General features: G+C 35.4%; 1 protein-coding gene across 4 annotated transcripts in view; it reads left to right on the top strand.

Moving 5' to 3' along the window:
- Positions 1 to 23241, top strand: part of ZBTB20 (zinc finger and BTB domain containing 20) — a 761798-nt gene that overhangs the window by 198129 nt on the left and 540428 nt on the right. For all 4 annotated transcript variants that reach the window (XM_042998568.1, XM_042998567.1, XM_042998569.1 and 1 more), the window contains exon 6: positions 6477 to 6522. The gene's annotated coding sequence lies outside the window, so the exon portion shown is untranslated. The remainder of the gene's footprint in view (positions 1 to 6476; positions 6523 to 23241) is intronic.

Raw genomic sequence — 23241 nt, 5'->3', positions numbered from 1 at the left:
TTAGTCAAATCATCTCTCTATCTTGCTGCAGACTGGCTGGCCAATGCAAAGGAACTAATTTGTAGCCAGCCCCTTTTCCTAAATGCCATAAATTATACTACCAGCTGCTTTCATATATATAATCTCATTCAATTGCCATTAAAAACTCCGTGTTTTAGATAAAATCCCCCCATTCTAAATAAGATGAAACAGTATTAGGGAGATTATGTAAGTTCCCCTAGGATACACACTTAGGAAGCTGGAATTCAAACCCCAAACTTTTAATTGGAAGTGGTTGCTGTTCTCATTATAATTCCATTCCTTCTCCTAGATATTCCACCTTCAGCCTACCTAGAATTGCTTCTGAAGTTTTCCTGACTTGCTGTTGATTGAATGGAATTTATAATTAAAGCATTCTTACAGCACTGAGGTTTCCAAGTGGTAGACAGAGTTGGAATGTAGAAAAAACAATGGTAGGGGTAGCTGTTACCTACCAGATTTCACAGTCTCTTTTGATTGAAACCTGCTGCTCCAAGCCTCATATTTATACATCTGACTAATAGTAATTGAGTGTTTTTGTGTGTGTCAGGCACAAAACTAGACCCTGGATGTGGAGTGCCAAACTAAATAATGTGACCTCTATGGAGTGTACAACCTAGTTGGGGAAAGAGAGAATAAACACATAAACCCATGACCACATGAATAATCCAAACTGTTATAAATGCTACAAAAGAATAAAATAATGGCAGGATCTGTCTCAGAAACAATAGTTGGAGGTGGCCTCTCAGAGAGAATAGAAGCACGCAGTTGGTCAGGGACTGCGGAAATCTTCTAGGGCACTATGACTCAATGTGTCTGTAGACAAGAGGGATTTGGAGCATTCTCCCCTGCCCACCCTGGGGCCACACCAACCAGGCTTTCTAATCTGTTGTGAATATTTGAGACTAGGATTGTCATCATTTAGTTTTCTGCAGAATAAGAGGAAAAGTAGGAGGGGAAAGTAAAAAGAGGTTTGGAAGGTTAGTCCTTTAAAAGTTGAAAAAGAATTTGTTTAGGAATGTAATTCCTTAATTTTTTTATGCAGTGTAAATTTTCTTAATCATCAGGAACAGATGGTAACCCAATTCATTCAGTATTTCTTTAACCAATATTTAAGCCATACCTACTATTTTTTAGGTATTGTACTAAGGACTAGAGATGTAACAATGAATGAGACAAAACCCCTGTTCCCATGTCTTATATTAAAGGCAATTACAATGCAGTCTTATGATTATTATGACAAGATTAAGGACAGGGCTTCAGACTCTGGAGGAAGAAAATATCTAAACTGATACCCCAGGGATGTGTACATGCAGGTCAGTAGAATTTTCACATTGTCCAAGAATAAGTTCTTTCCGTAATCATAATGTCAAGTTATATTTGAGGATATAATTCTCAATTTTTATCTAAATTCTAGTTTTGTGCATTTTCTTGACTAGCTCTTAAACTTTGATTTAAAGAATTTAAATTTTAAGGTATCATCTGTTTAATAAAACTATTTTCTCCTTAATAAACTGTGAAGAGTGGATTACAGAATAGAGTTATTTATAATATAGATCAGGCTTCTATGTGAGAGTTCAAATTCATCATGTTTATACATAAAATTTGATATTGTTTCATTTTAAGTGGTAGCCATTAATACTAGAAAAGTCAAACCTCACTTTTTTTTTTTTTTTTTTTTTTTTTATAAGCTTAGGTTTTCATACAGGTGGTGGCTTCATTATAGCTGGTCTGACCGGAGGTCTAGACAGACCTGCTGTGCTCTTGGGTTAATGGGTGTTTATTGTATGGTTCCCTTTTCCTTCCTTATTACCCTTTATCTATTTCCATTTCACAGAATAGATAAATAGATAACTGTTGCTTCTCATACTTCCTCTTTCTGATAGGAAGATAGATTTTTTTTACGTGTGAAGGGCTAAATCTAGCTTAGTAATTTATAAAAATAAGCATAATTAACTAGTTTTTTGAGTCTACTTTTAAAATTATAATTCCTCTTATTCTTCATAGGCTTTCTGTTCAGATAAAACCACAGAAATTGGGGCACCTCGATTTTAAAAATTAAATTGCCTCTATTGATGATTAAATTCAACATTTTATAATAACAATGTAATAATGATAGAGCACCAAGCTCAGCTCGGTAGTGGGTCCAAAAGTAAACACATATGAAATAAAATAAAAATATTTTGGATCACATAATGTCATTTCTCAAAATAGGTCAAACTTAAAATGTAAAGCACTTAAGATGTTCCTAAGGATGTTCACTAGGTCATTGGGGAAATGGTCTGCAGTCTAATTTAGGTTCAGAGTTCTTTTATGGAGCCACTGTCCCCTGCAGACCCTGCTGAGGCCCTTTTCAGTGCCTTAAATGAATTAGCTATTCAATTTATTAATGGCCCAGGAGGCAACACCGATTACCCGCCTCTTCCATGTCTAGTCAGGCCTAACCAGTATAGAGGGAAGATAAACTTTCCTGCACTTCACAGCATGGAATTGGACTTATTCAGTCCCCACTGGGGAATACAGCTGTGCCAGCCTGCAAGTAAAAAGAACTTAACACAAATCCTCTATAGTATATCTCCATCTGGAATGGTGCTGATAGCAACTTCACCCTCATGTGACCCAAACCATTCTAGGGACTCTCAAGATACCATTTAACAGTTCTAGATCTGTGCTGTCCTCCAAATCAAAACAGAACTCAGGACTGTCATAACAACATCATTATACACTCACTTACGTATTCCAAACCATGAGAGAAAAACTGACTATAATATTTTTCATTATATTTGCAAACTTTGTATTCTATGTGAGCTCAGGTCATTTGCAGGGTCTCTTTAGAAAACATGAAAAGGTGATTCTGCCACATGTTATTGTTAAGGGCCCACAACACCTTGGCCTAATTCCAGTTGAATAATTACATTTATGTCATCCTTATTTTCTATTTCCTGGATTGTTTCAGCTAAGTATGGAAAATAAACTTTCATTTTCACTCAGAAAAATGGGCATATATTACTGAGATCCTACTGCCTTCCTCTTCAGTAATAGGAATGGTGGTTTAAAAAGCTGGTTAGGGCTGGGTACTGTGGCTATTACTATTGTTACAGTGTTTTCCTGATTCAGAGATACTCTGCGAACATCCATACTGGCTCCTGGATGAGCTGTGGAATATAGAGTGATATCTTGAGTAAGCTTTCTTTCTATCTCTGTACTCGCTGTTTAGTTTACCACTTTAACTTAAAGGGACAGACATCCTCTCTTTTTCTCACACAACTAGGGCCAAACTAATAGCCTCCCTTCAGCAATGCTTACTTTATAGCAGGAACTGTGCTGGTTCCATTACATGCCTTTAACATGTAATAGGCACAAACAATCCTATAGGGTAGGTAACATGATCTTCATTTGACAGGGAAAATGTCACTTGCTCAAGACCACACAGTTGAAGAGTGGGAGCTGGAATTCAATTGCAGGTTTGTCTGATGGCAAAAGCTAATCTCGTAACCACCGTGCTACCTCATATAACTCTCATGCTGTCCAGAACTCTGGACAGAACTACAGATAATTGGTCATATGAGTAGCTTCTCTCCATTCTTGGCACCACTTCACACAGGCTGACCCCATTGACCGAACCTCAAAACCATCGTGTGTCACTTGCTTCAGAAGGGCACATGATGGTTACATTATGCTTACAGGCCAAAAGGAAGCTGAGCTGCTATTAAGAGAAACTCTGCTGCATCACTTTATCTGCACAACAAAAATGGTCTTACCCACCTCCATCACCACCTTCTGCTGTTAGAGATCCCCTCAGCATTTAGTCTGTCCACTCCTATCTCCTTTCCTTTCCCTGGTAGTATTGTAACAGTACGTTTGGCAAGGTTAGCAAGTAACCACTTATTTACTTTAGTTGCCAATAAATAACTATAGCTGTTAATAATTGTGCATATGTTTTGTGTGGCCTTACATAATCTGAGACAAGCTTAGTTAGACATCTGGCATCTGAGGTTGGGTTAATATGCCTTCATAACTGGTCTCCTGTTATATAATTCTGTATTAACAAAAAATAGATCACATAAGAAACAAAACTAAACACTTAATTTATTAGGGTATTTTATAAGTGATACACACTCATGTACTCATGACATTTTCTTGAATGTTACCTAAGTATCAGTTGTTGTGCACTAATATGAAAGGAGATGTCTGATATATGCTTTCTTGTTTTAAAATGTACCATATCTGGGCGCCTTGGTGGCTCAGTTGGTTAAGCATCCGACTTCAGTTTAGGTCATAATCTCACAGGTTTGCGAGTTCAAGCCTCACGTCGAGCTGTCTGCTGTCAGCACGGAGTCTGCCCCAGATCTTCTGTCTCCCTCTCTCTGCCCCTTCCCTACTCATTCTCTCCCTCTGTCTCTCTTTCTTTCTCTCAAAAATAAGCGTTTAAAAAATAAAAAATAAAATGTACCATATCTGTTTAAATACAGATGTTTAAATACCTTAAACTGTATTGTGTTATATGAGCTATATGTACATATTTTTTATTTTGTTTTTTTGTTTGTTTTTAAGACTTTCTTATTTAAGAACAGTGTTGGATTGACAGCAAAATTAATAGGAAGGTGTGTGAACATATTTTTTAGCACTTTTACATAGTTAGCTCTATGAGGGTAAGATATGTTCTGTTTTATCTGTTAGCATATCATAATGCCAAATACAACCCTTTGCGTGTACTAGATGCTCACTAAATATTGTTGACTTAGTGAATAAATTAGTCTGTAATAGGTTGAACAGATTTGCAGTCCTAAATTGTTCTTGCCATCATTTCACTCTGCATAATTAAAGAAGTTTAACTAAGATGATTAAAAATGTGTTATTGAATTACTGGTGTAGATTCTAAAGCAGTGGGATGAAAGAAACCCTGGCCGTACCCCTCTGAGGAAGCAGTGAATGAGTTTCTCACTGTAGGTATACTTTGTGGATTTTATGTGTGACTGAATTAATTTACTTCACTTATGAAGGTTAGATTTATGATTTCCATATGGCAGTCTGTAACTTTTTTCTTTTATTCCTACCCTACCAACTAATATTTTTTCCTATTATAAAACTAATGTTTACTGTATAGTTTAACTATATACAAAACTAAAAAAGCAAAAATTAAAATTATCCATAGTCTTATCATCCAGATATAATCACTCAATATTTTTGTGTGTTCTTTCTGTTTTTGTACTCATCTACACAATTGCAGTATGTCTATGCAACTGGTACCCTATATGCTTATATAATATTATAGTACCACAAGTTACCTTTTGGAGTGTTGCAAAATATTCCTTTACATGGATGTGCATGCTTTAATTATTTTTCCACTGTTGGACATTTAGTTTGCTTTTAGTTTTTTGCTATCATACAGATTTTCTTTTTTAGATTTATGGTTTCCAGTTATGTAAGATAGATTCCTAGTACTAGAAACGACTGAGTAAAAATTTTGATACACATTACCTAATCGTTTTCCAGAAAATTTATAGCAATTAACACTCCCATCAGAAGTGTATGAAGATGGTGTTTCATTGAGTCACCATCCAAATGGATTATTTCCTCTACACGCTTTTCAGCAAGGGTTAACTCAGTAGACCTACTGACTTGAATATGTTACCTTCATTCACTGTGTTCAGAAGTATATAAATTAAACACTTCAGTTTGCTTTCAGAAAGAATTATGAAATATTTTCAAGGGTCACAGTAGCTCAGAGGTTACGTGTTGCAATACAGTTTCCACCTACAAACAAATATGTTTCAGGTCTGGTTGTAAACTCTGCATACTCTGAGCCGGAAGAATTTCCTTTACCTTCTGTATTGATACCACATCACTGGCAATTTTCTTAAAGTGTGTTGGGTTGGGGCATTCTATCTGGTGTGACTTTAGTGTTCTCTCTTGTAGGTAAACAACACTCATTTCTATTGCTGTTATAACCTGAAGTTAATGAACATTCAAGGCTTACTTTTATTTATTTATTTATGCCTGTTTGTGGACTGCCCTATGAAAAGCACCTTTCTTCCTCACAAGTGTTAAATCCAAACTTAGTGCAGATGAATCTGAGTGGTTTCATTTTTAGAGAGTAGTGTCATATTTGTTTTAGGAAAGCAATGGTGTTGAAAGAATAAAAAAAAATCATTTTTAAGTGTTTACCTTGTTCTCTAGTGAAAACATTTTGTTTCAGGGGCCATGATGCGTCTTAGTCCCTTGCTGGTACTTGTTTTTGATAACACTGCTAAGGGACTCTTTGTGTGTGTTTATTCACACATATAAATTTGGGGTGATCTGAAATATCATCTGGAGAAAATATAGATATAAAATTACCCACCTCTCTAAGGACAGCAGTCTTTTCTACTTCTCTGCAGAGACTGCCTCAGCATAAATACTGACTCCACTTCGAAAATTAATTTTTACTTATATGATATATTTCTTTTGCATTTCAGAGTGCCTGATAGATTGCACGCCTGTCTGTGCCCCATAGCTGCACAGGTATGTATATGAATTACCAATAGTTATGTAAATCTACGTATGAACTTGCAAGTTATTACAATTTGGTATTTTAAAATTGCTTACAGATTTCATAATGTGAAAATGTTAATTTTTGAGTACTTATTAATATTGACAGCTTCAAAGGGGAGTGCATTTTATACATACCTTGCATTTCACTCTATTGTAAGAATCAAATAAACATTTCTAAGATTTGATGAGGCAGAATAATTTTAATTACAAAGCATTCATCTGGTGAAGAGATTAGAGAGTATTTTATGGAATTGTTCTATTAAAGCGACTGCTGATATGGGGTCAGAGACTATTGCAAAACCACTGTTTTTGACATTATTGTTTTATTTTCAAACTTTTTTTGTTGCTGTGAGTTTATTTTCTGTGGTGGTTGTTTTAGGTAAGGAGTGGTTGCAGATGTACTGTCTGCTGCACTGTCTCAAGCACTACAGGAATGGAAAAAAAAATGTTTGCACCTGTTTAAAATCTCAACTGTGCAGTGTTGTGGTTCCTGGGCAACAGGCAGGAATTCTCAAAAGCTTGGTTGCACCTGCTCAATTGTTTCTTGCAGCTGTGTCATATGAGTGAGTGCACAGAGAAGCTTGTTAGCAGTTTGATCGTGCTGTTACGTATTTTGTGTACTCTGAGTGTGAAGGATTCCTACTTGATATAGACCTTGAACTATTACATTGGTTTATTATAAAACTCATTATTTTCTCCAAATCCTTCGTTCTGAGTCTCATTTTTTTTTTTTTCAACTAGCTGTTGACTGCCCTAGATAATGTGTATGTTAACTTCTCTAAGGGATACCTGGGAAAGTCGATCTCTCTAGATTACTGGGTGGATAATGATTTTGGTCCTGGTAGAGACATTTTGTGTTTGGCTCAGTTTCACCATGTTGGCAACCCCACTATATGAGGCTGGATGTAGTTATTGATCCATTTAGCTGAACAGATTTGAAAGCATTTGGCTATTAGTGGACACATGGGGCATATTCAGAAAATTTAAGGGTATATTGTAAGATGATTTCTTGATTTGTGCATGTGTCTGTTGCAGTTGGGTGGAAGTGAGAGAGGAAAAAAAAAGTAAAACTTACTTTGTGGCAGTCCTAGAAAAGGGGCTAAAATCCAGGTGAGGATTTTAAGGCTGGAATATTAATATTTACTTTCATCAAATCATTGTCACCTGGTATTTTTTCCCAAGTGTTGATGTTTTAGATGTCAATAGCTCTATTTTCTGATAAATATCTAAATTTTTAGTGTAGAAAAGCTATGAGAAACTGCATCTTATACTAATTAGGTGAAGCTCTTTAAATGCAATATAAAAAGTGTCAACTTAATATAAAAAACGTCCTTAAGTAAATAATTTATTTGGTAGTCCCAAATTCCTGATATTGAAAACTTATTCAAATAATTTGCATTATTCTCCTTAAGAGTACTATATTTTAAAAAAAGCCTAAGGAGTTTCCATTAGTATTTAGTAACAAAATCTTAGAACTTGTATATCTTTTCTTTTTATTGATCCATCTAAGTTTTTTTTTTAATCATCAACTTATAATGTTTTATACATAGTAGGTGGTCATTAAGAAATGAGGGTATATATGAATAAAACATGTCTGGAATTGTATTAGAAACAGAGGAATAGAGAGTCTTAGAAATTTGTTACTTCTTATATATTCTGAATGGGTCTCTGGACTTCTAGTTCTCATATTGCTGATTAGACAGAGATGAGACTACTGATAAATTCTGTCCTTAAAATGAGAAATGAATATGTAAGAATTGATCCTCATTATAATTAAGAATTTACATAACACGATTTGCAATATATTTTTGCTGAGTATGAGAAAAGTATATTATACCTGTTTTTTTGCACAATGCTGAGGCATTCAATGACTAAGTTACTGGTAACTTTAGAAATACTTTGCAGCATAGGAATAAACAAATCTTCTGCATTGTATGATCAATGCCATGGGTTCCCTGAATAATCACTTTCTCTTCATCTCTCTCTCTCTCTCTTTCTGTTTCTGTCTCTCTTTCATCACCGTCTCCCTCATTCCCAATCTCTACCTCACTGAAAACACAAAAGTAAAATGTATGTTAACTTTCTTCAGGTCAGATAAGATCAGATTATATTAAAAATCTGTAACTGTTTTTGCTAAACATTAAGTAATGGGTCCTATGTTTACTGTATACATGTTTATAATTATGGTTTCTGCTATTCACTAAATTCTAACTGTAAATAAGTAGAGATAAAGCCAAGTAGAGGTACAGTCAAAATGGGGTAGTTAAGACCTGCTTGGATAAGCCCTTCTCGAGATCCATTTTGTGTGGCATTCGGCAGTCACGTAACAATGGCAGAGGGTGCAGAAAGAGCCAATGTCTATCTAGTGCATCAAAACATTTTTCTTTTTTTATGTTTCTCAATTTTTGGTACCACTAATTAATGTTATTCATAGGTACTGTTAGGCTTGGAAGTACCTTTCCTCTGGGAACAGTTTTTCTTTCACCGTAGTTTACACCAGTTGGTGAGAGGCCAGTATCAAGGACATTCTTTTTTTTTTTTTTTTCCTTGAAGCTTAGTGTGGTAGAATAAACTATATTCTTCTTTTAGTCTCAACATTAGAAATTAAGAGATGAGGTAAGAACATTGATTAGCTAGATTACTAAACCGGATAACGGTAGCTGTTTCACTGACTTGTACCAGAAATTATAGTATGGAATCCCCAGGAAGGAGAAATCACCAAGCACCAGGATTCCTGGGCATAATTACAGATTTTTCTGTGATGTTAGATTTAAAGAAATAAAGGAAGAAAATCAACATTTATTAAGAATGTCTAAATATAATTTCTTTTTACCTTCCTTCCCTTCCACCCTCCCTTACTCATTTTCTTTCTTCTTTTTATTCTACACAGTAAATGGATGCCTACTATTTGTCAGACACAGTGCTAAGCTAAATGAATAAAGCAAAGTTCTTGTCCTCAGAGAGCATACAGACTAGTACAGGAAGCAAAGATATGTTTAGAACTCTTTTAGGTTTCATCACTTATCATGAGTATGGACCCAGTAAACATATCTAATATTTCTGTTCCTTTGTGACTTCTTTGGAAAATTGGAAAAATAATAGTGTCTACCTCATATAGTGTTGTGTCAAGTTAGATATCAGACAATACATGTAAAATTCTTAGTTTGATGATTCGCACATAGCAAATGCCCAATAAATCTTAACTATACTACTATTATTTCTATCACTACCACCACTACTATAACTTAGATACTGAAGAAAGACATCTAATTGCCTGAAAGCAGAGATCCTGGCCTGGTCATTGTCACATAGATTGTTTTAGAGGTTTTATCCAATTTTACCTCTGCTTCTTATATCTAAGAAGAGATTCTAAATGTCATACAGTGTTAGAACTTGAAGGGACCTTAATGGTCATCTGTCAAACATCTTTATTATATCCATGGTGAGGAAAGAAGCTCAGAAAAAATTCATGTACTTGTCAGTGTTATACAGCCCAGTAGGGTGAGAGATGTAAATTTGACTCTTGATTTTTGGTCTAGTGTGAGATACCTCATGTGGAATATCTTCTTACGAGTGATTTGAGAGCTGATTGTTTATCTCCAGGAAGTAAATGGACTAGGTAAAGTTGCAAGAATATTAACCATAAGAAATGCTATCATAGTACTGAATCTAAAAGACCGACAGGTATTTTTATAATGGTATTAATTTTATCTAAGCTTATTAAAGCTTCTCAGTTTGTGTTTGTGAATAATTGATATCTTCTTAAAGAGGATAAATTGAGTCAAGTTTAGCAAGACATTTACTATCTTTGTGACTTCAGATGCTTTAAAGGAGTCCCTGGATTGCAAATACCTTTTAGGATATCTGGATTCTAAATCTCTTGCCTGAATTTGAATTTAGGAGCTTTGGAGTCCAAATAGCCTGCATTGAAATCCTAGTCCAAAACCTCAGTAGCTGTGGGACCTGAGGAAGGTTACCTGACCTTACTAAACCTCATTTTTTGTCTAAAATATGGTGATAAGAATACCTACCTTTTCAATGATAGATGTGAGGATTAAAGTAGATTAGGTATACAAAATGCTTTATTTAGTGTGCAACATTCACTAGTATTCCCAGTATTCCCTACATATTAATTTTCTTCTTTCTCCTCTTGTTAAAATATAAAAGTTGTTATGATGTGCTGTATAGGAATTGGGAGGAAGTGTAGGATTCACTCATCAAGAAAATTAATTCTGGCAAAGTTAAATCTTCAGTGATGGTGGTTGAGTATCTCAGTTCGCCATGGTTAGACTCACCATTTCTAACTATACATGCTACATGTCTGTAGAAGACTGGGGCTGTTTAAAGAAAAATTTAGGATTAGGATAATCCCATCTACTTCAATGTCTGTATTATGGAAATGTGCCTTTCAATGGAAGGTCTGTTGATACAACTCCAGGAAAACAATCTCTTGCAAACAGGGAAGAACCAGTCTTCCCCATTAAACCATGGACTCATATGCATCCTAGTGAACTGAACGTGGTTCTGTTGGGAAGGGTGTCACAATGTAAGCGGCCTCAGATGTAGGGAACATGGTTGGCAATGAGTAAATGGCTGTGTGAGGCTTTTTTTTTTTTTTTCTTGAGAAGGAAATTAGTGTGGTAAAATATCCTGATACTCTCCTATGCAAACTCCCTCAACAGTAGAAAAGTGGATTATGAATTTGTGTGTATGATTTTCCCTTACTTATCTTTAATAAAAACTAGATGATCTTAATATGGTAAACCATCTTTTTTTCCTGTCATCCTATTTATATTGCAACAGTATCTGCCTGAACAACAATCAAAAAAGAAGGGGAAAAGCACTAGATAATATATGGAATAGACCATTACTCAGCAGAGTTCATAAAGTTGTGTTGCCTGATGTCAAGTGTACAGTTTTGATCATGATGAGTCAAAGTAAACATTGATGATTAATGAAATTTTTAATTAGTTAGGTATTAGTTTGCTAGGGCAGCTTAAACAAGAGAAATCCATATTCTCCCAGTCCAGAAGTTTGAAATCAGTGTTTTGGTAGGGTCAATTCCTTCTGAGGGCTGTGAGGGAAGCATCTCGTCCAGGTCTTTCTCTTAATGGATGTATAGATGGCCATCTTCTCCCCATGTCTTTTCACATGATCGTCTCTCCATGCTGATCTATGTATCCAAATTTCCCTTTTTTTTTTTTTATAAAGACGCTATTCATATTGATTAGGACCCCCTCTATCTTATTTTAGTTTGATTACCTGTTTGTTTTGTTTTGTTTTGTTTTGTTTTGTTTTGTTTTGTTTGTTAGAGGAGAGGGCTCAATTTAACTCATAACAGTCGGGTTAATAGTTAACATTTATGGGGTGACTTTTGTATTTCAGATGTGTTATATATATTATTGATAGTCCTTACAACAATCTATTAGGTGATGTTACTTTTCCCATTTATAGGTGAGAAAGCTTAAACTTGGAGAGAATAAGCAATATGTCCAAGATCACACAGCTAGTACATGTTAAATTGCTAGTATTTGAACCCACATAATTCCAGGCTGCATTTTGAATGGATGAGCTTCATAACAACTCAGTCACAAGCTCCCAGAATACTTCGAGGAAGTTCTTCCTTTTTTTGTGTGTGTCATTATTAGGGTTTGTGCCAAAGGACATTTTATCCCTCGAAAATGGTGCATTGTGCTATTATTGCTAAATGCCCAGCACTGACTGCCTACCTCTTCACTCCTGATGTTTTTTTACTGATAATTGTCTTTGAAGTCTTAGTGTTTTAGCTCTTCCGCACCTGATGAAGCCTTTGGACAGGATGGATTCTGAACATAGACTGCATGGATTGATTCTGGCCCCAGTTTGTGTGGAAGGCATTGAGAGCCAAGTCATGCCCAGGGTCTGCTACTCAGCACATGTGCACACTGCTCCGCTTTCTGTGCATTCTCCCTTATACTTGATTTTTGATTTTGTTTTACTCTTAACAGGTAGTTTGTGATTTTTTGCCCCCCTTTTACAGTTCCTGCCACGAGTGATAAACATTGAAAGGGATGAGGTGTGAAGAATGATAGTGTAGGAAATATCTCTGCTTACGGGAAAGCTAGTGCTTCTGTAGGTGTTTACTATAAACTGGCTGCAGCCTTGTTGCTTATGCAAACTACCAGAGCAAGGGGCATTTTGTACCTTATTTAAGTTTCGTATCTTACCCATGGAACAGTTTGTTTCTCACTTTGAGGTTTTAAAGCAGAACTTGCTCATGACCTAATTTCACTAATAATTCTCTTAAGTAACCCTTGTACTCATTTATAAGATTTTTTTCCACCCACTGTCTGTCTACCCTGGTTTAAAAATTTTATATATGTACTTTTAAAAAATTGATTAGCTGGAGAGCTGCCCATTCCTCTGTGCTGTATAATAAGGATTTAAAATTGCACACTGAATTCTGTATAGTGTAATTAAAACTGACCCACATTTGGACCTGAGTACACCAGGACTTAGCCAAACTTGCCATGAGCTGAGTTCTGGTGGCAGATGGGAACTAATGAGGACACACTCCACTCCAGAATTTCCCAGCTGCTTGGCCCCTTTTTGTACAAACAAGGTTTGGAGCGAAGTCCGGATCCCAAGAGCATGTTCTGTAAATGTGCTGTACCCAATGATTTGGGAAATGTTCTCACAAAACCAGGCTGTTTCAAGGTATCCTTAAGACCTCAGCTACTGTCAGATTTTAAACATGAAAATTAGAAGCGGTCTTTTGTGCTCTCTCCAACCAATTTCTAATTTTAAAGTGAATTAAAATCACATTCCCTGTGCCCCCACCCGTCTTTTTTCCTGTGCCTCAGGGTAGAACGATCACTCATATCCGAACCTGGAGATATTTGCAGGTGGTTGTCTCAGGACAGACTAGGTCTCCTTGCAACCTATGGATCTCTTCAACTGGTTTGATGTCCTGGGACTATTCAGGCAGATGTAATTGAATCAGTTTGAAGCAGCTGTAGCTGGCATGTGGTCTCTCAGATTGCTAGCACCTGCTTGTTTTTTTGCAACTCACTAGAGTGAGAGAAGTGCCAAAACCAGCATTGGTCTTGGAGCAGATAAAGCACTTCAGACCCTATATTCCATTCTCCTTCCAATCTAGCCACATCATCATTGGTGCCTGAATTAATAAAGCCCCTTTTCATGATTATGTCTGAAGTATACTTTTGCTTCTCATTCTTCTCAGCATCGGGATCCTGACAGTACTGACCATGCTAGTCCAAAAAAAAAAAAAAAGGGAGTATAATGGTGATCAGGTGGCTTTGGGGCTCTCTTATCATTAGACAACTGGGTAGCCTGTGGTTTGCAGAATCATTTAAATGAACGCACCAAATTCATTTGCTGTTCCAGCACAGTCTTATTGGCACAGAGAATGAGCAGTTAATGTATAACAAACTGTGAGCTGTTATGGAATATGATAAATACATTTGCTTAGCAGGGGGGAAATGTAAAATGGAACTATTTCTCTAATGTAACTCCAATCGACATGGATTTCTTCAACACTTATTATGTGCAAGAAGGGCAGCCTACTAAAAACGGGAAAAAAATTTTAGGACATACTAAATATACAAAATATATTTTAAAAGATACAGATTTGGAATTTTTATAAAATGTTTAAATCCATTTAAAAATGTGTATTTACTTTATCTTCTCTTCATCCCACTATATTATTTGATAGGCATATATTTAACCCTTAAATATTACCAATTTCCTAGTGTTTCATTTCAACCTGGAGATGACAAAGACAATGTATTTAAAGTTTATAGTTCATGTTACAGAGTCCTTTTAACATGGTTTTGACATTGATGATCTTTTGGGAGAAACCAAGAGACAAATTGAGTTTATGAATAATAGTCATAGTGAATTATGAAAAAAAAGAAATTTCATTATCATCAGCAGATGCCTACTTTGCAAGGCCGGCCTAGACACTATGGACAAAAAGAGTTATATAGATGGTCCTTGACTGTAGGAATCTTCCAGTATTCTTGAAGAGACATGATATAAATTTAAAAATAAAAGAAAATAAGTCACCCTCAGTATTAAATTCATGCTTTAGACCTGGATTTGGTGTGGTGTCAAACGAATGCTGTAAAAGTGAAAATATCAGCACTCCTGTCAAATAAATGCCCTGGATCTGATGTCCTCCTATTTCCCTTCGGTGCCCATGAAGTACCTCACCACAATCTGTCATGGTTCTCTCTGCCATTAACCCAGAACTTGATCTAAGACTCCTCCTGAAGTCAACACTTTAGACGACCATTACCGACTGATGGAAGTTGGATGTAAGATGAAACCAATTTGCCATTGCTGAAAAAGTCATTAAGTACTAAAGATATTCCGTGGAGATGAGAGCTCAGTGAGCTGCAAGTAAGAAGTGAGACTTTGAACTAGGCCTTGAAATAACATGAAACATAAGACATAAGTAACTTGAAAAGAGAAAGGAGATCGTTTTCAGGCTGAGGAGTTCTGTGAATAAATGAGTTAAGTATGGAATTGTGTGAATAATCAAGGATAATGAATGGTCCTCAGTTGCAAATATAGAGGTGGTTATGTAATTATTAGTTGAAAGTTTTTCTCCTCTGATAGACTATAAATTCCATGAAGTATTATATTATTATTTATTATACAATACCTTGTCAGAGAGAACTTCATTGACTTCTCCTATCTAAATTAGGCTCTCCTATGTTTCTGTAATTTCTTATTTTTGTCCTTCATGGTACAAAACAGTTTGGGGAACATCTTCTCACTGCCAGTAATCTCTATTTAAAAATTGAGGGTGATTCAAAGAGGATTTTGTCCTCTATAAAGGTATGTAACAACAATATTTTTTTAAAAAAACTGATTTTTACTTTTGTAAATATTACGGCACTCTCAACACTAATTTTGGGGGATTTTTATTTTAACCATAGTATTTAAGGATTTTAGTACATTTTTCTCATTTCAGGGAACAAAGACACAATACATGATGGTGGAAGGAGTGTGAGGTTTGCAAATAGAAGATCTGGATTTAAGTTTCTGCATTCCATATTATTGGTTATGAGAAATTGGGCAGGCCCCCGTGTGCTTTTAGGCTCAGTTTGCTCATCTGTATAGTAGAGATGACAGTACACCAAAGACTGAAAATACAATTAGCCCTTCTCCTTCTTCTTTTTCTTTTCCTCCTCCTTTTCTTTCTTTTCCTTTATCCTCATTATCATAATATTACCCTGAAACCATGTACTAAAATGTTTAACATGGTCTACTATATAGATCCTTCTTCCCCTACCACTTTTATTATTTGCTCTAATAAAACCAAGAATTTAAGAAACACTCCATAACCTAGTCCTTACTAATATTTATAATTGAATCATTTGCTCCTCCATAACTTAATAGCTCCTCAATTCTTTCATTTGAAATATAACTATTTAATATTAATAATTTATATATTTAGAGCAACTGTTTTATATGGATCCATTTATTTTTTAATTTTTTATATTGATCCATTTTAAACATTGCCTTTATGTGTTTGATTCATCCATTCATTCATTCATTGGAAATTGTTATAGCTATTGACATAACTGTATTCACTTTTGTGGGAAATCAAATCGCTATGTCCTGGATTAGGAGATTATAGGGAACGCGTTGCAAAGCAGAACTCTGCTTCCTGGCCTTGCTGAAAACTGTGGGTTGTGCTTCGCTTATCTAGTTAATGTATATCTAGGGGGCACTCACTTCACTTACCTAGTTAATGTATATCTAGGGGTTCGGTCCTGCCTATACTCATAAATTCCTTAGACCATGTTATTGCATGGAATATTTTACCCTGTCTTAACTTGTTTTTCTGCACGTTTTCAGTGTGTTCTTACTGGCATGTAGCCCACTGACGTATTGCACATTGTTTCCCTGAATGCATGCTCAGTAAATACGGGAGTTTGAGCACAGCTCAGGGAGATTTCCCTTAGCCTCCCTCTCTCCTCTCGACTTGCATGGAGTCTTGAGTAATGCTTTCTGCCATCCTCGGCTTTGCTGGACAAAGCCGAAAGCCGAACCCACAACTTTCCACCTGATTATAATAAATACCTTAATCTGCTACATCTTGCTGAGCTAATACAGTGTTCAGAGACCAAGTCTCCGAAAACAATTTGAATATAAATGAACTCATCTCTGAGTTTTAAGCACCATTTTTTCCCACCTTTAGAATATTTGATGACTAGAAGATTGATCAGAAGGTTGGCTAACTAAAATGTACTAACTACAGAAACAATTTCATTTACCAATAGTCAGTGATTACTGCATATCTCTTGGGTTAAAAAAAAAAGAGAAAAATAATAGATAGTTGCTGCTTCCTAGAAGGATAATCCCTTCAATATTTCCTGATTTGAACATGCAACATTTAATGATGGATATCTGCATGTAGCATTCTTATGATTTTGAGGGTCTTTAAGGGAATTTTTGAAAATAATTTGTAATGTTTTAAATATATGAATTTCTGTATATTTCGGGTAAAATGTATGAATAAATCTTTTATTTCTCAAAATATATTTTCTTTAAAGTATTTGAAACTTTCACACTATTTACTATTCTCATTTTTTTGTTAAGAAGATAAAAATAGGATTGTACTATAGTACATAACTTTTTAAAGATAAAAAATGTAAGTTTTGAATTTTGAGATTTAAGCAAGTATAGAAACATAATCTTATTTACAGAAAAAATTGGTGAGTTGAAAATTACCTAAACATGTTGCTTTTATGATGTCTTAAATTTATATAGCAAATGGGATAGGTGAGTTCAGAACTATTTTTAAAAAATGATTAATTTTGGATATTAGGAGACAAACATAATTTTTAATAATGCTGGTCTGATGCCTCAAGCAAAGTGATACATACTTATTAGTGTCTTTGCCAATGTCAGGATAGGATAAACCCTAGGCCAAAAGAAATTGATTTTTTCCCCTGTATATTTGTCACTTGATGTCATACTTAAATTTCCATTGATCAGAAATGGGTATATTTATTTTTCTGAATCCAGTTCTTCAACAGCATAAATAATTTTTAATTTGTTAGCTGATTTAAATTATGTTTACTTAAATGATTTTAAGAATATTTGTTCTATTGATCATGCACCATCATAAAATATTTATTATTTATTCATGTCAATATTTCACTTAGGATTCTAAAAAATATAAATCTCATAATTTTATTTTTAAATATTTTTTATTTATTATCTCATAATTTTATTTTTAAAAATTTTTTAATGTTTATTTATTTTTGAGAGAGAGAGAGACAGAGAGAGAGCAGGAGAGGGGCAGAGAGAGAAACAGGGAGACACAGAATCTGAAGCAGGCTCCAGGCTCTGAGCTGTCAGCACAGAGCCCAATGTGGGGCTCGAACTCATGAATCACGAGATCATGACCCAAGCCGAAGTCAGACGCTTAAACCAATTGAGCCATCCAGGCGCCCCTATCTCATCATTTTCTTAAGAAAAAATGACCAGCACCTGTTTAAGACCAGTCTTTGGCTTTCTTGTAAGTATAGGATTAGAAGAGTTTACACTACTTTGGGATAGCATCTTTCCATAGGATTTAAGGGGTAACAACTCTAAATAGTGGGCAGTATATTCCTCTTAAAGTTGAGTTACGACTACTAGCAACCATCACCCCAACCTCCCAGTAAGTTTCTCTTTGATCTTTCCTCATACTTCTATGCCCTTATCAGTTGGAGACTTTGAGGTCACCATTTACTCTCATGAAACTGCTGTGTCAGCTTCTACTTTTATGGAGTACAGAGAGAGTGTATTTCTTTCTTAGGATGACTGGACTGTAACAAATTGCCACAAACTGGATGGCTTAAAGCAAATTTATTCTCTCATAGTTCTGGAGGCCAGAAGTCCAAAAGCAAGGTCCAGCATGGCCACATCCCTTTGAAGGCTCTATGTAAGAGTCTGTCTGGCCTCTTACAGCTTCTAGTGGCCCCAGGTATCCCTTGGCTTTGGCAGCATGAGCTCAGACTCTGCCTCCATCTTCATATGGCCTTTTCCTCTTTCTGTCTCTCTGTTCTCTCCTCTTCTTATAAAGACACCAGTCATTGGATTTAAGGCTCACCTTAAATCCAAGATGATTTCATCTCCAGATGCTTAACTAATTACATCTACAAAGACCTCATTTCCTAGTAATAATCATATTATGAGGTTCCAGGTAGACATGAGATTGTGAGGGACAGTATTCAACCTACTATAGAGAGTAACTTTATTTTTCTATAGTAAATATCTGTGGAAGGCTTATTTACATTTCACATATTGATCCTTTCTCTGCTCTGCAGTTGACAAAATTTATCTGCTCAGAATTTATAGAATACTTGTTGCCTTAGCTCTTTGGTGTTTTTATGGATTTAATGGAATCATGAGTCATTCTCCTGCATATTCTTTTAAACTACTGAAACTTCTCTTTGTTATAAACGCTAAACTTGAGGCATAGACTCAGTAATTCACAGGGTTACAGTTACTCCACAGATGCAGTGCAAAATTAAAAACTGACTTGGGTATTATTCAGCTTTTTTGTGAATCCATGTGTGTTGAGATACCAAATATCTCATAAAGTACAACTTTAAAATAGTTTTATTTATAACCTGAATCATTTTTTCATGATTGTCTCCAGATTCTGTAAACCAGGTATGCAACTGAAATTTAGTGTTGTAGGGTGACAAAGTCATTATGCTAGATTTTAGCTGTTGAAACCATGAACTAGCTATACTAATCTCTCTCTGTATTTAGCATAGGCAAGGTCTTTATTAGAGAATCATCCATTTGGCTATCTATAAAAATATATAGCCATTAAGTATACTCATAACTGGAAGTCGTGAGTTTCCAGGACCAGATTGAAAACGCAGGGCTCAGCTCAGAAAGGTCAGTTTTGAACTCTGTGTAGCCAGTTAGTGACTGAGACAGAATTTAAGCTCAGCTCTGCCCACCTGAAACATTTGCATTCTTTGTACTTCTTCCAAGTCGATTCTCAAGTTCTGGACAGTGTTTTTTGTTTCTCATAAGGAGTAGACTACTATTAAGGTGAGGGCCAACAGAGGGTGCGAAGTAGAGCGAATCCTAAAAGAAATGGAATAGAAGTGAAAGCATTTGTTGGTCCTTTCCACCTCATGATTATGGTCTGTTACAAGTGTGTTTTCTTTAAGAATACTCAATAAATCAACAATTTGAATTTTAAAAATAGATAATTAGTAGAGTGGTTATATGAATTATGACCAGTCTTATCTACTGAACAATTCTATTAAGTTACAGCTTTTATGGTGCACTTGTGTTCTGGTTAACACATAATAGTATGCTAATAGGACATAAAAATTTAGAGGTATTAGACTTCCTTTCCAGCAAAAAAGTCAGGATAAAATAAGAGGTGAAAATGAAAATTAAATATTTTCTGAAATAGTAATGTAGTTAAATGTGAAAATGTGATTTTGATTTACAAAACTGTGATTAGCACCCAAACTACACTAATTGAATTAACCTATTCTTTTTTTATCTTTCTTTATTTATTTTGAGAGAGAGGGAAAGAGAGAGAGAGAGAGAGAGAGAGAGAGAGCAAGGAAGGGACAGAGAGAATCCCAAGCAGGCTCCATGCTCAGTATGGGAGCCCAGAGCCAGACTCGAGGCTCAATCCCACAACCCTGAGGTCATGACCTGAGTCAAAATCAAGAGTTGGATACTTAACCAACTGAGCCACCCAGGTGCTCCCGAATTAACCTATTCTAATTTGGCTTGTTCTTGTTGCTAGAAGAACCAAAGAGAGCAAAGTATCCTTCTACCAAATTGCAGAGTTCTCTCTGGTATGGATCACTCTCTTAATACAATAGGGAAAGTCAGACCTAGTCACAGACACTGGAAATAGAGATCTAAACAAGAAGACCCTGGGGCTCAGTTGGTTGAGCATCAGACTCTTGATTTTGGCTAAGGTTATGATCTCACGGTTAGTGAAATTGAGCCTGGGGTTGGGCTCTGTGCACTCACAGCGCAGAGCCTGCTTGAGATTATCTCTCTCCCTCTCTTTCTGTCCCTCCTTCACTGGTGCATGCTGTCTCTCTCACAATAAACAAACAAATAAACAAACAAACATTTTAAACAAGAAGACCCTGATCCTGTACCTCATGGAGTTAATACAGCGGTGGGGTGGTAGTGTGTGTGTATGTGCAGAGACCATAAGCAGTTTCAAGTTCACAAATACATAAATATGTTTAGAAAGTGGTGTGTGCTATTCAAGAAGTACAATAACAAAAAATAGGATGAAGAATGGCTGGGGGCACGGGGAATGATCATGAGTGGACTTTCTGAGGAAATAATACCAGAACTAAATTAATGCTGAATAATATGAAGGATCCAGTCAAGGGAACATCTGGAGTACGAGAAATTTGATCTCCATATTCTTACAGGTTACTCAGAATTGTGCTCCCAACGTGTATATGTATTAGAGTTGAGGAGCAAGGAGCTGTCTGTTAGCTATTAACGATGTATAATTAAGAGGTATGCTTCAGGGCAACCAATTGATTCTCCTCTTTATCCTGATAGTAAACACAGCAATAGTAAGCACTCAGAAATGGACTAAAAATGCTCAACTGTATCTCCTTAAAGTTTAACAAACTTGCTGTGTGTGAAAAACAAAGTTGGTTTGGCCACAGAGGGATTGGATTCATTGCTACTCTTAGCTTTCCTTTTGAGTTCCATTGCATGCTCTGGTAACAGGAATCAGTAAAGGAGGCACAGGGTTTCTTGAACTATCATGTATCCTTTTGGCAAATCATTTTTTCTAGGAGTAACATCACCCCCTTATCTCTTTTTCTGTGTATCCAGGCCATAAGTGAAAGTGGACAGTCAAACTGAGTATCTTTAGATTTAATTTTTTTTTTTTAAGTATTACTCTCATAGCAGGCCAAGATTTAGCACAGAACTTTTCAAGAATATGTAGTTATCTTTCCATTTCAGGTGAGTACAGGAAATCTGTTCTTTTCATCTTTACTTTCATTCCAAAGTAGAAATTTCTCCAAATGCTTCATTCAAAATTAAATTGTTTATCTCTAACTAGACAAGGACGTGTAGTAGTAAATTATTGAAATTGATGAGATTTGATTGAATTTTCCTGAGTTTAATGTGTCTAATCAACATTACACTCACAGCATTATTATTTTCCCATTGCTTGCTGCTGTAACAGATGACAGCATTACCATGACCCAGGCTGATACTATATGAAAAAATGCACAAGGAAGTAGACAGTCTACTGTGGGCATTTGAAAAATGGAGCCAAATAGCATTTTCAGAAATGATTAAGTTTTTAGATGAGAGGGCATAATTTTTTTTTTCACCAGAGAAACTAAAAAATCTCTTAATACAATTTTTGATAGGCTTTACCTCCATTCCAATTTGTAAACAAAACTATGATGTGATTGATAACACAACATTGTTATCAGTGATACCATTGAATGAATCATGGCGCTGTTCTTATCACAATCATGGCAACCAGAAATGGAGGAAAGAACTACTTTCTCAGAAAAATACACAATACAAAATCTTCACTATATAACTTAAATGAGCTAATATTTGTCATCCAAACCATGACTGAGAAATTTTGCTTTTAAAAACAACTATCCAAGTGACCAGAATGTTAAATCATAATGGAAGAAGGTCATTATCATACTGCAGCTTCAGGTACTACAAATTAAAAAGATACAGAGCACTTCTTATAATTTGCAATCATGCACTAAAATGTTATAGAATATCACGTACTCTTAAAGAGTGTGTATGGCAATATATGCCTGAAATTATAAACCATTTTGACATTTTGTTCTACTCAAGTTGTGTATTTGAGAGCATATATCAATGACAAATTCAAGAAAACAGCTGGGCCAAGGTTAGAAGTTGGCAGTAAAGCATATAAGAAATACATTTCTGATCAGTTTTGTTTGGCATATTTCAACACCTGAGACCTGTTGAGACCCAGAAGCACTACTTGTACAGTGAGTATATTTAGTTTATTCAGCCTGTCAAAATTTTCAGCAATATACATCATTTTCTGTCATCATAAAGACATGAATACAGTTTGTCTACAAAGTACCAAATAGAGATTTGTTCATTGTAGTAGCTGTCAATGCTCAAAGTAGGTATTGGAATCTCAAATGTATTTATCCACTATTCTGTACTGGATTTTTAAGACGTAAAAATATAAACTGTAGAATTATAAGATAATTTACATATCATCTTTCTAATGTAATTCAGTTATTTTATAGATGGGGAAATGGAAACAGTGAATAGGTCTAGACAAGTACAGAGTGAGGGATGAGCAATGCGGTACTCTTTTTCCTTATACTCTATAACACCGAACAATCATTTTTGCTATTTTTATCTTAAAAATGCATGCAAATGGTAAAAAATTTTTGAAAATAAAGTGGTACACAAGGATGTAAAATGAAAAGTATTTCTTCCTCAACTTACAGTGCTATTCCCAGAGTTAAACAGGTCCAAGTGTATTTATGTACAGAAATGTACCAACATACCTTCATTTTAAAAATAGAGAGGGAAAAACAAATAAATAAAAATACAGAGAAAATCATATCATTCCAGTTTCCCATGTATTTTCTTTGTTTTCTTAATACCATATCTCAGAGATTTTATGGTATTTATACT

The sequence above is a fragment of the Panthera tigris genome, chromosome C2, assembly GCF_018350195.1.
Source record: "Panthera tigris isolate Pti1 chromosome C2, P.tigris_Pti1_mat1.1, whole genome shotgun sequence".
Taxonomy (NCBI): Eukaryota; Metazoa; Chordata; class Mammalia; order Carnivora; family Felidae; genus Panthera; species Panthera tigris.
The sequence above is the reverse complement of the archived record's forward strand: the minus strand, read 5'-3'. Positions and strand labels throughout refer to the sequence as shown.